This window comes from Vigna radiata, chromosome 6 (genome assembly GCF_000741045.1).
Source record: "Vigna radiata var. radiata cultivar VC1973A chromosome 6, Vradiata_ver6, whole genome shotgun sequence".
Taxonomy (NCBI): Eukaryota; Viridiplantae; Streptophyta; class Magnoliopsida; order Fabales; family Fabaceae; genus Vigna; species Vigna radiata.
Genome location: NC_028356.1, coordinates 34924938 through 34942556, shown reverse-complemented (window position 1 = coordinate 34942556; position 17619 = coordinate 34924938).

Below are 17619 nucleotides of genomic sequence, written 5' to 3'. Positions count from 1 at the left end.
CTTATATGATCACCTCCTTCTTGTATGATCACCACCATACTCAAAGCACTCGGTCCTTTGTTTGAACTGTTGTGATCTCTCATATGACTTATTTTGTTGCCTACATCTTGAGAAACNTCCTCAAAAANTTGTCTTTCTGATTTCTCATAACTCGTCCTTTGTCCTCCATTTGCTTTGTCAATTTCATCTGCACTACCATTTTGCACTACCATTTTCGTGAAGTCATTAATCTTGCTTTGCTTAAACTCCTANCACTTCCATTCATCACTAATATTGTAGGTATAAAATCAGGTCAAATACTCAAATCTCCTTATAAGCATGCACAATAAAAAATTATGCCTCTTGTTCGAACTTAGTATTGATAGGAAANTATCTCTCAAAGAATTTGGACATGAAGTTCTCTTAACTGTGACCTCTTCTCGGACATCCATCCTNATATGTNACTAGCAAAGAATAATTTCTGCCCTTCAGTGCATTCAATGGCCTCAAAGATCTTCTTATTGTTACATATCCAATTGTTGGTTTNGTNTTGTTTAGNCTTCCCAGTTTTTATTTCCACTNACTCACCATAAACATGTCATGTTCAACGGGAAGGCTACACCAGATGAAGCTGACGACTGAATGCGTAACTTGGGGCATCCCNAAAATCTTCTGCCCTTGTTCTTAGAGGTTCTTGNAGTGCGGAAGACTNCATTCTCACCACAAAAGCATGTGGGTTTTAGACCCACCCTGCTCACACTATCACAACTCTGTCCAAACCCCGAACCCAAGCATTTGCAAGAAGAAGATGAAGCAGACATTTCATCTGATCAACCAATAACACAGCTTCCACAACTCTGGTTCCCACCACTCTTCCTCACGAGCACGAACAGGTACAAACTATGGAGGGAGGGGTTAGGGTTCAATTAAATAAGGGCTTAGGGCAAACAAATTTGGAGGATTTTAGCTTTTCACGTGGTAATTTTATTACACAAAAAAAAAACCATTAAACTTTACAGTTTGCCACGAATATAAAATTCTTCACAGCTCAGCACAGTGCCTACGACGTTAGTGGTCAGTTAACGGAGAGGGCTTAATATCCTCAAATTCACAAATATTAGGATGCAATTGGGACAAAAAAAAAAACATGAAGACCTAATTGAGAATGAAGAATAAATATGAGAACTAAAACATATATTTAACCTAAAAACAATAAAGTTACATTAATACTTCAATGCTTTTTTCTCTGTGTTTTTCTTATATTTGCAGACATTTTCAATGAAGTAATATTTAGAAGTATTATAATTAACTGAAAATAGTAGAAGCACTGAGATTTTTGAATGTGCATTTGGTTTGAGTTTTGTTGAAAGTTGAATTGAATAATGAAGGTAGGAGAGTTTGCCGAGAATTATCTCATATATAATAGAATGCATAACATATTATAATTAGTGTAGCTCTCTGCAGAATTAAATGAAGTCAAAGGGGAGTAATAGTATTTCTGTAATGGACTAAACGAACCTGAATGATGTCAAAATTCATTAACCTAATTTATCACAAATTTCAGTTTTTTTTTTTATAAATGATTAAAAAACAGACTGGTAGCTGCTAAATTCATATGAAATGTTCAAAAAGAAAAATGTCCATTCTAATTAGCTGGACTGAAAAAACTGTGAAATTGAAAACGATAGTGATGTGTATTTTAAATTATTACATTAAAAATATAAAATTTATAACCACTTACATAAGTAATTAAAAAGTTTAAATAAAGTATAAGAAATATTCTTCAACCCGTATTATTAAAATAGTTATAAAACTCAATGAGTTAAGATTATACCTTAATAATGACTTTTGGTAGGGCAGCAAAGTTAAAAATATCGCTGACATTCCAATCTTTGCTATCACATAGTACATAAAAAATTGTTATTATCAATACTGTTTATAATAATGAATGGTTTATAACAGATTAATATAATTATCAATAACAAGTTATTATTGAAAATTAATTCGTTTGCGAAATTAAAAGCAGGTGTAATACTAAAATGAAAAAGTTTGTTTATGTTTTATACGTAATGGTTTTTTATTTTTTATTTTAAAAAAAAAAACATACATTCGAGATATATTACATAAATTTAATCAAGTTTAATTAATATAATGTAACATCCCAAAAATATATGTATAAATTATATTGAGTGGAATGCATTATATGTAATAAAGTAAAGCAGTCAAGAGTAGAGTCAGATGAAGTATATATAATACAGTCATAAAAAATGAAATGTAAAAGCTCTACATAACAGCATAGAGTCTTTCAAAAAGAAGAAAAGGAAAGAAGACCAAGTTATATACAATAGATACTAACTAAACTATACTACTCTGCAGCATCAGCAATATCAGGAACATTTGGAACGTCTAGTAGCTGCTCCAGTGGGGCCTCTGAAACTTCTGCTCACATCCAATTAGGATGATCATTGCAAAAGAAAACAAGCACAAACAAGACAGACAGCAAACAAAGCAAGGGTAAGCTAGAATTCAAAAGAATACAGGTCCAATACAATTTAAACAAAGTAAAAGAGGCATACAAGTAATCGCAATCACAGAAATACAGTTTTAATAAGTTATGAGTTATAGTTTTATTAGATAGTGTTAGACTTAGACTCGTCCGGACCCGGAATGAATATCGAGCTATAGCGGGTTATGCACTTGTGGTGGCCTCTACTGCTTTGCAAAGCCATTGCCAATGGGTTTCACCCTACCACACACAAGGTTAGTCCGTTATCACTCACCTTGGCCCATATACAATGGAGACAACCAAGACTAGGACCCCCTACTACTCTTCACCACATGAACTAATCTTCTCTAAGTGAGATTGAATAGTCATTAGAGCATTAAGGGCAACCCCCAAGACTGAGCTACCTATATTCATTCCAGAACTTAACTTGAATCACTCATTCTTGGCCCATATAAAATGGAGACATCCAAGATTGAGTTTCCTATATTCATTCTCATAACTTAATTTGATCTCACCTAGAGATGTACTTAAATCACATTACATTCCATACTAACTTTACTTACTTTCATACTTTTGATTTCATACCATGAATGTTTTATATTAGTTTAGTTTCTTACAGAATNAAGCATGAATCAATCTCATAATACTGGAAGTAATCATACAAAATAAACAAGAAAAGATACCTGGATCATCACACAAGAAAGGAAGAGAAAACAAGAATTACATATTTTCAGAAAAACATCACTTATTAATACAAATATCTTTATAATCTTAAATTACCAATACTTAGGTAATTCAAATAGCTTGGAAACCCACACCATTGGCTCCGGAAGGGTCAAAAACCCCTAGAACGACCTAGAGAACGTCCAAAACGGACGTCCGGAACCCTACAAACTATCAAAAACAGACATGACAGCAGAAAATGGCGCCCGTGCGTGAATTCTGCAGATTTTATACAGATTTTGCAGAACTCACACCCTCCAAATCTGTTTTAGGCCATTTGTTGAACTTTGGACACTCCTAACTCGATCTATAGGCTAAATCTAACTTGTTTGAAGTCTCACACACCATCCTAACTCAAAACTCTAAGAAATATGCAAGGAAATTGGATCTAGAACTCTAATTTGCTCATCCTAGAGACTCAATCTGAATTATACCATTTAGAAATTGTCTTTAACTCTTTTGGTGCTACCTACAAGTCATAATTGGCTTATCTAAAATACCTATATGTCCCAATTCAAGTATAGACCACTAACTCAAAATTTCATTACCCAAGTTCCCTAAATTAACTCCTATTTTGTAATTAACTTAACTCTCTACTTACTAACTGCAGCAAACTAAATTCCCACCCTTTTCCAACCAAATTCACATCATCACATAATCATGTAACTCAAAAATTGTCTACCTATTGGTTCATATCAGCTTCAGAATATAAATACTCTATTTTAGTTCATGCATTTTCCATCCAATTCAAAATACAGTAGTTTCTTCACCCAAATAACACATGCATCACACAATAACAATTCTATCTAAAGGATCAAACAAGAATACAATAATTTCAAACAGAACTTAGAACCTAGCTTCCCTTACCTGGGTTTTTAACAGAACTTAACCCAATTTCAAATTTGCCACTCACCGAATTTCTATGGAAGCCTACAGATCACAAATTGGAATTTAGGAGCAATTCTTAGTGTCTAACTTAAGTCAGAATTTGATGATGGAAGTTTGTAGATACATGCAACAACCTCAATTGCATGATCAATACTCAAATTTCATGAAAGTGAAAGAGGTTTACACTTACCGGTCAATTTGAAGAATTTGATCGGTAGGAGATGAAGTTCTCTGTGTTGCAATCACAGGGACACCTTCAATTTGCAAGTTCTCTGGATCAAGAAAGCTTAAGATTAGAGAGAAGGCAGAGGATGGAAGTGAGGTGTTTCTAGAGAGAGTGAAAATGTGAAAATAGCTTGGTGTTTGCAGCAGAGATGTTTTTTAAAAAAAAAAAAGGATTCTTACATATAAAATATCAATATTATTTTCAACTCAAATATTTTAACATAATTTAACTTTATTATTTCTACAAAGAATAAATATACTTGCATTCTTAACAATCATATTTGTTATCTAATTCAGTCATCGGTGACTTTGATATTATTCATAGATTAATTTATTTTATTTTTAATAAATGATAGATTACGTGGGGATTATATAAATGGGATGTTAGTCTAATTTAACTTTCAAACTATAATTTTAAAACAATATAATTATGAGTTTCTTTTTCTTATATTTTTTTTTTGTATTGAATGTGTAACGTAGGAAGTATGAAAAAAAAAAGTTATATATTGAGTGTTGTAAGGTGTAAGTGATATTATATTAATTTAATATAAAGTAATACTATCATAACACACTTTTACATTTACATTTATTTCACATAGAATGCAAGAATAAAATGATCATAGAAAATATAAAATTTTATATTTTTTTTTAAAAAAATAGTGTTGAATAAATATAAAAATTTAGATTATTAAAAGTATCATTTTTCTTTAATCTATAATATAAAAGAAATAAGAAATGAAACAAGTTGCAACATAAAAGGAAGGTTCACTCCAATGGTTGTGGGGTGCANAAGACAACAAAAACGAATATTTGAAACGCAGATAAAGCAGTTACGACCAAAATGAAACTGTTTCGGATGAAGGATTCAAGACCGAACGCGAGTCGAACTGTCTTGACGAAANAGATTATTAAAAGTATCATTTTTCTTTAATCTATAATATAAAAGAAATAAGAAATGAAACAAGTTGCAACATAAAAGGAAGGTTCACTCCAATGGTTGTGGGGTGCANAAGACAACAAAAACGAATATTTGAAACGCAGATAAAGCAGTTACGACCAAAATGAAACTGTTTCGGATGAAGGATTCAAGACCGAACGCGAGTCGAACTGTCTTGACGAAATGCTTCCGATAATCTCACTCTTATACCTGAACGGTTGTATCCCTGCAAGTTAGCACTCCGACGCTTAAGTCAGAAGAGTTACAGTAATATCAAGATAAGAATGAATAATTTTCAGATCCCTTTACCTGACTGCTTACCCTTATATTTATAGACGTTGAATACAAGTTATGGCCCTAACCACCTGCGCCCACTAGCCCACAATCTCTGTCTAATGTCAGACGTATAGCCCACAGTTGGAAACGTCACAATTGCAAAGTTTCACGATAATCTCATCAATTTGTATTCCATTAGCAAATTTTGGTGCGTATAAACTACACTTTTTTAAGAATAAATTGTTATAAATACATAATATTATAAATATAAAAATCTGTTTTTTAAAGGATAATGGTATTTTGACAACATTTTAACATTATTTACTTGTCATTTTATGATTAATTCATGTTAGTTTATAATTATTATTATTGATTGTGAAGTAATTTTAAATTAATTATGTTAGAATGTTTTGAAAGTTTTTTAAATTACCAATTGATGCATTTATACTTAAAGAAATCATTGTGGAGAAAGAAATACTTTTTTTTAGCTAACTTTAGAAGATAGTATTGAATATTGAACATGTGGAACTATAAAGTCTACAAGTAAATTATAACGTATAAAAGTTAGTCAAAGAAAGCTGCGTTTAGTATTATAATAAAATTTGATAAATGATGGAAGAAAATTGATAACAATACATTTCTACGAGAGTCATTTTTTTATTAATTTTAATTAAGGAATCTTTTATGTATTGTGAGATATTTTTGCTAATAACTCACGAAATTAAACAAGCTATTGTTTAATACGCAAATGTTAAAAAACAAAATTTATTAAACTTTTTATGTAGTTTGTGGAAAATAGATGGATTAAATTATAAGTACATTGTCATCCACTCCTTAATCCAAAGTAATAGTCTTGTAATGCATTATTTAAAGGGTCACAATATTTTAATAACTCTAATATTTTATAATAGTATATATCTCGTTTTACTTTAAAGTCTTGAGACATATTAATAGAATCATATTATTCGTACGAAAATATAATGGTGTTGTATTAATTTCTTATAAATAAAAAAGGGTAGTTGGAAGTTAAGATGGTAGCTGAAAATTAGAAACTTTGTATTAAAAGTTAGTTAAGAATTAGATTCAAAATTCTGTAAAATTGTCAATTAAAATAAATTATGAATGTAAAGGATAAAATTAAAGGTTAAATATGTTTCCGTTTATTTAAAATTTTTCTTTATCTCAAACTTTCCTCTGTTTTAATTCTTAAAATTTAAAAACAAATAAATATATTTTTTTAACCTAATAATATTATTGATTCTTTTAAATCTATTAATTAGTATTTTATATTAACTCAAACGCTAATTTAATACAATTAGTTAAATCAAAGTCAAATTACTTGATTATGAACTTAAAAACATATTTAATTATAAATTCATATATGTTATATATGATATTTTTGTATAAATTTATTTTTTATGAAATTTATTTAAAACATTTTTAATTCAATTTACACTCTTTTAATATTTTAATTAAAAATAACATGTCAACGTATTCAAAAGAGAATTATATATTTCATTAGCAAGTTGGTTATTAAATGTAGGTCATTCATTAGTTTTTATCTTTATATTTATTTATGACTTAATTCAATATTTGTAAAAAAACTCAATGTGTGATTTATTCTATTAAATTAATCTGAACATATTTTAAAAATATTACATGTTAAAATTTAATTATGCTACTTATCAAAATTTCAATAGAGTTTTATTTGAAAAAAAAATTGATTTTAATACATGACATCAAGTAAAAAATTATCTAAATTGTTTCAATTGACATTAAAAAAAGAATCACATAAAATTTATTTAAAAAATCAATTAAATGAAATATATATAAAAATTAAAATGAATTAAATATGAAAATCAAGTTACTTATGAAATATCATATATCAATATTAATATATTGAAGCAAAATCATAAAAGCGTGAAATAACTGCAAACAGCATGATAGTTAAAATGAATTATAACATTTTTTAATTCTTATATTAGAACCGTGTATCACGAAAAATAGCAATTAATGTGTAAGGCCTTGATTTGAAATATATCGATAATATACCTCTGGATAATGGTATCGTGAGAATATTTTTTCGATAATATTTTAATATTATTAGTATATGATTGGTTCATAGTCTTATTTATAATGATTATTATTATTATTATTAATTATAAAATAATTTTGGACTAATTACGTAATATTATCGTGTTAAAATATTGTCAAATATAATTATCCTTAATTAATACACGGCTATGAAATATTATTTTTTCCTATTTCTTATTTATAATATTATATAAATTAATAAACGTTTAATATTAATAAATACAATGGCCAAGAGTCTGAACTTTCACTGTGGAATCTTTTTCGCAAGGGAAACAACAGAGAACTTTCGTACGCCACTAAATGTGCCTGCCGTAGACTTGTCTTATTGTATTTTTGTCTCTGCTTTTATCATCAATAAAAACATTAAGTATTATTTTGTAGAAATAATATTTTTTTTATCATTTACAAAGTCCAAATGCTGTTCAATTTGTAGAAATCTGTCAGTTTTTTTAGCAACATTTCTTTCAACTACGACGTTTGTTTTAATTTGCTTTTCCATGTCATTGTAATTCGTACTAAATTATAAGTTTTTATTAAAAAATATTTTAGATGTTATTAAATAAAATGGAAACTAAAAATCACATCAATGGAAACAGAGAAAAGATGGAACTTTTTTTTCAAAATTAAAAAAAATATATTTTCACATACATAAACTTTTTACACATACTATTTTTTTCACTTCTGGTGTTTTTTAAATAATATAAAAAAATATATTTGTATGATATTTTATTCTTATTTTATATATTAAATGAATGTAAAAGTGTTACATTCATCATATTATTTAAAATCTAAAATGAAAGAATGGATTTAAAAAGACCAATCATTAAACAAAAAACTTTAAGCCAAATTTTTAAATGGTTTTACATTTTGAATTTGAAAATCTAAAAAATAGACATAAATTTCAAACAAGGAAGCTATCTGATCCAATAAATTGTGTAGATATTTTATATGGTGGAAGATAAAAGAGTGACGTGGTTTGTTTTTACTCAAGATAAGGTTTGTTAGGACAATATCAAACACGTCTCATTTTATTCATTTTCCTACACATATTATAAATGAGACTATCTTTATTTCATAAGTTATTTTTTTAAATAAATATAGTTTTTATTTTTTTAATCAATTATCTTAATTTCAGTATATACTATTTAAAATAAGTTAATTATATTCTTGTCTCTAAATTATAATATAATTTTAGTTTTTATTTTTATCTCAAATTTTATTTGGTCAAGACTTACATTTAAGAAATTAAAAAAATGTATAAATGTAGTATTTTTCGTATTAATTATTTTAGATATAATAAACTGCTGATCATATTGGTTGTAGCTTACAAGTTTCTCTTTTTTCAATAAAAGGTTATTGTGATTCATTGTTTGACATACCAAAAATTAGTTAAGATTGAAAATTCATACATTTTTTAAATATGACGATTTATCAAAATCAAAATTTGAATAGGAAAAAAAAATCAAAATCACATTATAATTAAAAAAAAAACATAAACAATTCTTTAAAAAGTAAAAAATTAAATATTTTTTAATTATTAATCTTATATGTAGGAAAGTGAGGATATTTTTAATCCATAAGAAATGTGGTAGTCTTGACTAACAGCAACAACACGTGATTGTGATAAACCTAACACGAGGGAAATAATGAAGCAAATAATATCTGAAATACAAATCAGATTGCTTAACGTTGCGTCTTTAACGTGAAAACTTAACACGTAGAAGAAGATGCAAACTACAAATGTTTGGTAATTGAAATGGAAACATCACATTGGTTCTGTAAAACTTCATCTTCCCTAAGAAGAAATTATAAATATCGTATTAAATAACACATTATCTTCAAGATGTGTGTGCTACTTTTTAACCCTATTATAATTAAAAAATAAATAGTGTTTTTGTACCTCTTTTATATGCTCTTGAACATGAAACAATGCCTAAATATTTTCCTCTTTCAAACACTTTTTGGACAACATTAATAAAAAAAAAAGGCAAAAGAACTAATATTATAAATAATGTAATATTCATAAGATTTTTTTAGATACATTTATGTAAAATTTAACACGTTAAAGAAAGAGATGCTATGTAAAACTCTACTCTAAGAATTTATAAAATAAAGTATTAGAGTGGATAGATGTATTAAAATAATGAAATCATGTGTTTATTATAAAATAACTTTATAATATAAATATATTTTTTTTAAACTCGTCTCATTATTCTAAGAACACTTTATCTTTCTAAAACTTTTTTATCTTTATTCTCTCTAAGATTTCTTGATCTTAAGTCATCTATTTGACGATCAGGAGGTGCCTAGACGATCAAGACGTCAATGTTTATCTTTCTATTTGATCAATTTGTTGTTTAAAGCAAGTAAGTTTTTATCATTTTTCTTGGTACTTTTCTTGATTCTTAATCATGCAAAGATAAACTATTTTGCATGTATCAAGTTATCTTCACCCTTGATTCTTGGTTGCTTTAGAGTTTTAAGAACTTTGTCCATGTCAAAATTGGTGTTTCGTAGGTTCATGTAGAAGTTCCTTGCGGTACAAACAATTGGTGGAGCGTCATGAGAATTTGGGTTATTGGTTTAAAGGTAAGGAAAGCTAGATTTTTCTTTAATTAATGTTATATATGAGTATTTAATTGTTTGGAGTGAATAGTCTGGGATATGTTAGTTGTAACCAAGTTAATTGAGTATTTTTAGGTATGTGATGATGAAATGTTGTTGTGAATTTTATTGTGTGATGATTTGAAGTGAAATTGAATGTAGATATGTTAAATTGTATGTTTGGAATGTGTATTAGGAAGTGTAGAGATTAAAGAGTTAAAAACGTAGAAGTTGTAATGGTGTTTTTGAAGAAAATATGAGATTCAAGGTAGTGAAATTGTGAGAAAGGGGTGGTAAACTGGTTTGATGCAGTTGGGAGTGTCTAGGATTTGTTTTGTGTCTTGTTCAAACATTTAAAATGGAAAGAATCTGAGATAGGAGTATGTGACGGGGGTTGGGTAGTGTTTATCTTGTTTTTTAAGTAGTTTTTGGAGAAGCTAATTGGTGAAAACTTGAATTGGAAGTTTTGTGCAAAATTGGTCATTTTGGTTGATGTTTTTAAGTCTTTTGGGACTTGTTGGAGCCCATAACTTAGTTAAAAACAAGCTAAAAATGATAGAATTCAATTTGAGTCCATAAGTTGAGGTTTGGTAAATTTTGGGGTTGAATCTTGATAGCAGATACCTTAGAATGAGGTTAGGATGGTCTTGATACAATTGGTCGAGTATAATTAAGTGTATAACAAGATCTAGAAGGGTTAGAAGTTGTGAAAAAGTTATCCATATGGTCAAGGGAGATTAGTGGTGCAAATTCTACAGTTTTCATATTGTACAATTATGCAGACTCGCTGAGCGACTCCACTCGCTCAGCGAGCAACTAAAGGTATGAGTCATTGTCTGTGCTTTCGCCTAGCGACTTGGGTCGCTAAGAAAGTGGTTGAGGGGTTTGGACCACTGTCTCTGGATTCACCTAACGAGTTAAGTCGTCGAGCAAGAGGTTCGGGTCTGGGATTAATGTTGTTTTATTCGCACAACGATTTGAGTCGCTGAGCGAGAGATTGAGGTCTGTAATCACTGTCAGTTTATTTGCTTAGCAACTTGAGTCACTGAGCGAGAGGTGAAGGAGTCTGATCCATTAACTAAGTATTCACACAACGAGTAGGGTCGCTGAGCAAGCAGAACTTTGTGGTTGCCCAACGAGAGTGGTCCCAGGTTTATTTTTACTCTTTTCTTCTTTGTTCTTGATTGCTTAAAGTTATGTTTTGATTCCTTGTGAATGATGTATAATTATGTATGAGTTTATATGATTATCAAAGTTATGTGTTGAGATTCAAAGTAAAGTATTTGTTTTTCAAATAAGGGAAAGTGGTGAAAGTAAGTTCGAAAGTGAATCTGGTCAGGGTCATGTATGTTTAGAATGAATGCAAAAGTTCAGTCTTTGGGGTTATCCTGAAACTTCAATGGTCTTCCATTCTCAAGTAGAGAGGATTGATCCATGTCGTGAGGAGTAGTAGGAGGTCTTAGTCTTGGATGCTTCTAGTATGATCCAAGGTGTGGAACTGACTAACCTTGTGAGTGTGGTAGGGTGAAACTCATTGGCAACAGCTTTGCAAAGCAGTAGAAGTCACCACAAGTGCACAACCCGCCATAACTCGATAATCATTCTATGTCCGGAAGGTCCATTTATTTTAATGTCATGCATAAAGTGTTTTGTGATGATGAATGAATATGTGTGTTGTATGTAATGTAGTTGATGAGTTATATTTTATCGTTCTTTTATTTTATACCAGCTTACCCTTTTTGTTTGTATGTTGTTGTGTTTTGTCCTTTGCAATGATCATCCTATGGATGTGAACAAAATAAGAGGAGATCTCCTTGGAGCAAGCATTAGATAAAGGGGACAATGTCGTCTAGTCTCCTTTAAATTAAGCCTTGTAAATATTTTTTCTTATCTAATTTGTATATAAAGTTTAAAATCTATAGTTATTTTTGGATTATTATAAGTTTATACTTTATATTTTGGTCAATAATTATTCTATCATTTCATATAGGTGATCATTCTTTTATGTAATATTTTATTATATTTTAAAATGTTATATATGCAGTGAGATTTGTTCTAAAAAGAAAATAAACTATTTAACTATTTACAAAATTTTACTCTTTTGAGATACGTCATTTTCTAATTTAACTATTTTTTTTAAATTTGTTGATTTTAAAATTTAACCATTTTAATAAAATATTCTTTGTAAAGTAAATAAAAATTATTTACAATAAAATTATATATTTACTTTTATAATTATAACTTTATTATATAAAAAGAGTAAATACGATGAGTATAATTTCACTAGTTTTTATAAACAAAGTTAGATATGATAAGGTGAATCGGTTTACTTTTACTAAAAAAAAGTGTAGAATAACTTATTGATAAATTTTTATATTATTTTTATAAAGATTTGAAAAAAAAATTCTCATTGAGATAAATGAATTGTTATACGTAGGATTACATCTTCAATTAGAATAAGTTAAAATTATTTAATAATTATTAGTTAGATAAATAAGCTAATATTTCCTCATTTAAATTATCAAAATTATACCTCTAACTATAATAAATCAAATATTTATTTATCATAATTTTTTTTTCATTACATAATAATCATATTAAAACTTAGTGAATTATTTAAATGTAAATTAAATAAATAAAATGAGATTAAAACATCTTATTCAATATATTATGCCTCACTAAATAAATATAAATAATAATAATAATAATAATAACAAATCTAAATAAATATAAATAATAATTATAACAAATAAATAAATATGAGGTTGTAAATACTTCAAATAAAGAAAAATATGTTATAAACACGGCACTAACAAGATAATAATAATAAATTAATAGAAAAGAGATTATAAATTCTTTACTAACAAAATAATAAATATAAAAATAAATAAAATAAATTATAATCTCATCAATAAAATAATAACAAATAATAAATAAAAATAAAATTATAAACATTTTACTAATAAAATAGAAGTAAAAAAAATAAATAAATAAAAATGAGATTATAGACACTTCACCAATAAAGTAAAAATAATAAATAAATAAAATGAGCATATAAATGTGAGAACTTAGAAAATTCAATAATGAAGTTGATAGTTGTTTTAAAATAATGGGATCGAATATTATAAAGTTAAAATAATTTTATAATATAAATAAAATTTCTTAAACTCATTTCATTATCTAAAATTTTATCTCTTTAGTTCTTTTCTATTTTTAACTTTTCTAACTTTTGAGTCATCTCTTTGACAATCATGGGGTGCTTAAACAACCACAACAGTACAGTCCATATTTCTACTCAATCAGTTTGTAATTTTGAGCAAGTAAGTTGGATTCCTTTTTCTTTTTCGTTTTAGGCTGAGGTCGTGTATGGTGATCTTTCATCGTATGTGTGTTTTGATCTCTTCTGCTGAATTTTTTATGATTAGAGGCTTTAAAGACTTTTTCTTATCTCATTTTTGTGATTTGTATGCATTTCTAAAGTCACTTGAACTCTAAGCAAGGTTTGGGACTGGTATGAATTTTTGATAGCTCTTCTAGAGGCAAGGAAAGTTAGTGTTTGTAATTATAATGTATGAAATTGTGATTGTAAGTATGTATGTTGTTGTTTATATGGTTGACTATGTATGAAATGCTTGATGTTAAATGTGCTTGATTGTTGATTGAAAATAATGAATGAATGAAGCTCGAGTCCTTCTATAATTTTTGTGGGTCTATTCTTCATACCACACCATAGTTAGAAAGAAAATGGATTATTGGTGACGATGGTATCACAGTATCCTGTTTACAATATTTTGCTTTCGATGCTATTTATTCCCAAAAATAGAAAATGAGATAAATATTTAGAATAACTTTATTTATTCAAAGGAAAGGAAAAAGAGAGAGAAAAAAAAAAGTTATTTAAAATGTCTGACTGTCACAGTCTCCCACCCAACGACGGAAAGTAAACCAATAGAGGGAGAAGACGTGGCATGCTTTTATTCGCATACCACTTTCTGCATTCTATGAAAGTTTTTAATAATATAAACGATTTTTTTATGACGATAAGATTACGAAAAACAAGTTAAATAAATTATATTTAACATTTTCATCTTTAGCTTTTGCCAATTTTGTTATTTTTCTAGTTATCGTGTTCTATTTTAACATTCTAAAAACAATAAATTATTTACGGAAACGTTTTGACTGAAAAAAATATTTAACAAAAACAGTCATCCTCACGCAAGGAATCTTAATAGATGCAGAATTTGAAAACGAAATATGTTTAAAAATATAAAAGTAACATAAGTGCCAAAAATAAAAAGGAGAAGGAAAATTAGATTACGGATAAAGTTTATTTATTTAAAAAAAAAACTTAAAAAAATCGAAACTCTCAATTACTTATAATAATAATCAGACGATTTATTATTATTTTTTTACAATATAATAAAGTATTTTAAAGGTTTATTGTTTCTTTGATTCATAGAAAGTGATCGAAGATCTTTTATGAAGTTAATTTAAATGGTTTTGGTTATATATTTGTCATTCAATTATCACTCAAAATTTCACTGCATACTTTAGTATTATAATTTTAACTTTTTATACATTTTACTTTACATAGATAATAAGATGTCATTATTTTAAAATATACACTTTTTATAAATATTTAGCATGTTGATAAAATGTATGCATGTTAAAATTCATAATGATAAAATATATATGATAATTTTGTATCACAAAAAAATGTAAAATTATAATAATTAAATTGTAAAGTTTATGACTATGATATTTAATAAATATCTTGAATTAATTAAATTGAGATGAGAAAAGATAACACTTTAATGTGTACAACTTGTGACAGTGAGGTTAGGGTAGATATTTTTAATGTCATGAAGAGACATATACATATTTAAATGTACGCGCCATGCACGCGCGTTGCGTGAATCGCGAGTGCAATATAATAAACTTTTTATTGTTCAAGTGTGAACTCAAAACTTTTAGGAGCAATTTTATACGGACTTTCTATTTTCTTTTTTAATATTCATTCTTTTACATTTCATAAATTAATTATATATTTTTTCTAAATCATGTGTATTTTTTGTTCGTAATATAATTTTTTTCATGATAAGAATATATCAGCCCTTTTACTAATATTCTCATAAACTAATTTGCGAAATTTTTTAATATTATTGAATAAGTTAACATATAAAATATCTTTTGCTCTTTATAAAATATTATACTTTTATCTTTACATTTTAATAAGTAACGTGGAGTTGGTGGAAGGGTGAATCATGGTAACTCAATTTCAAAATAAAGTTAAAAACAGAGGAGAATAGATGCATAATTATTAAAATGTTATGTTCTTAGTAAAATAAATAAATCACAGTTCATAAAAATGCCTATAAACATAACAAATAAAATAATATTTTTTACGGAACTATAAGTTTAAAATATTTTATCATATTTTTCTACTAATGTTGCATCCTTTGATCTCACTTAAAAAGGATGATGAAACCCTATTAAAAAAAGTGGTAACAAAATTTTTTATTTACATGTTCTGGTCAATTCTATCGTAATGCCAAATCAATATATATATTTATTAGAAATGGCAATAAATATTATGAGATAATCGATTATCAGACACGATATTTGATTATTTAAGTCAAAATTGCATTTTTGTTGAAAAATTCTCTAGAATAATCGATTATCAAGTGAAATAATTAACTAATTTGTAAAAAATGGATATTTATTGTTTGTGAACATGTTTATGTATATGTTTATAGTGGATGAATTTGATGATATGCATTACGTTTCATAAAATTCAATTTGAATATCAATATGTATAGTAGTTGTTTACACGTGATATGGTAGTTATGATGATATCTATAGTTTTAATACATATGAATGCTTTGTGAATAATAAACATTGATGTGTATACGAATTAAATATATGGTAAAAGGAATTTCGTAAGAAATATTCTAGTGTTGTTTGAGTGTGATGTATTGAAATAATAACTCCATGATTACTGATGGGATGATTATGACACTCTTAATAATTTTTAATATCTAAGTAGAAAATGATGATTATTTCGTGAAAAGTAACGAAATATCCTTAGTATGATGGTCATGTATTGACCGTAGATATTTGACGAATTAACTTTAGTGTGTGGTAGTTTGATGAAGTGGCAGTATGATATGAACAAATTGTTTTACCACACACGACAAAGGTCTCCCATGAATCCAACATCTGTATCTGGATGGTCGAAGTTTAAAGTTTATATGATTGTTTATATATTTTTTGATTTAGATGATAAATGTGATATTATTGTTTTAAATTATATGAATGTTCTTTTAGTACTTTAACTTATCCATTTGTCTTGGTATGTTTCGTACGTGTGCTTGTTTTTTCTTTTACAATGATCACCTAATGGTGTGAGCTCTGGTAACTGAGAGCTAGCTTGTAACAATGTTGAAACTTATAGTAAAACATTTCACGGTTTCGGTTTTGTTTTATAAAATTTATATTATATTTTTGGTTCAATGTAATATATCTTCCGGGTTTTTTTAGTTGGCATATTTTAGCAAAGTGTATCGAGTTTTAGGTTATAATAAAATCTTTATTAAAAAAAATTAACTTTAAATATAATGGTATTTTAATAATTTTGAAATTTAATTTAAAATAAAAAAAATCAAAGGTAATTACTTATCAGTATTAGCCATCATTATCTTTTTATTATATATTTGTTAAAAGATAGTTATTTTTTTTAAAAAATATTTTTTAAAAAATAGTTGTTTTTTAAAATAAAATATAAAATAAAAGGTAGTTTTTCTTTAATAAAAAGCAAAATAAAAGGTAATAACTACTAATAAATGTGGCAACATACCTTTTATTTTTTTTATTTTAAATTAAATTTTAAAATTATTAAAATATCATTAGATTTAAAATTAATTTTTTAATAAAAATTTTTTTTAACCTACAATTTGGTACACTTTGTTAAAATGTACCAATTGAAAAAGCCCTTGCGAGATATATATTATATTTTATATTTTGAATAATTACAATGACAGTCTACATATATTTTTAAACCTAGTATTTATTTTTATTAAAAATGTAATATATTTTATAATAGTTAAACACTATAAAAATTAGAATATTACATATTAAAAAAATTATAAAAGTTTTTCATAATTTAAAATAAGAATGAATAAGCCGATAGGATGATGTACATACAAAATCTTAATATTTTGTACTTTATCTAAAAATTTAAACATTATTCACATTTAAACTCTATATTCAATTAATTAAAATATTTCACATCAATCATAAATTTACTTACCATCTTAATTTTGACTGATTTTTAGACGGAAAAGTAGTTTATTAAAAGTTTTCAAAAAAATCTTGACAATAATTTCTT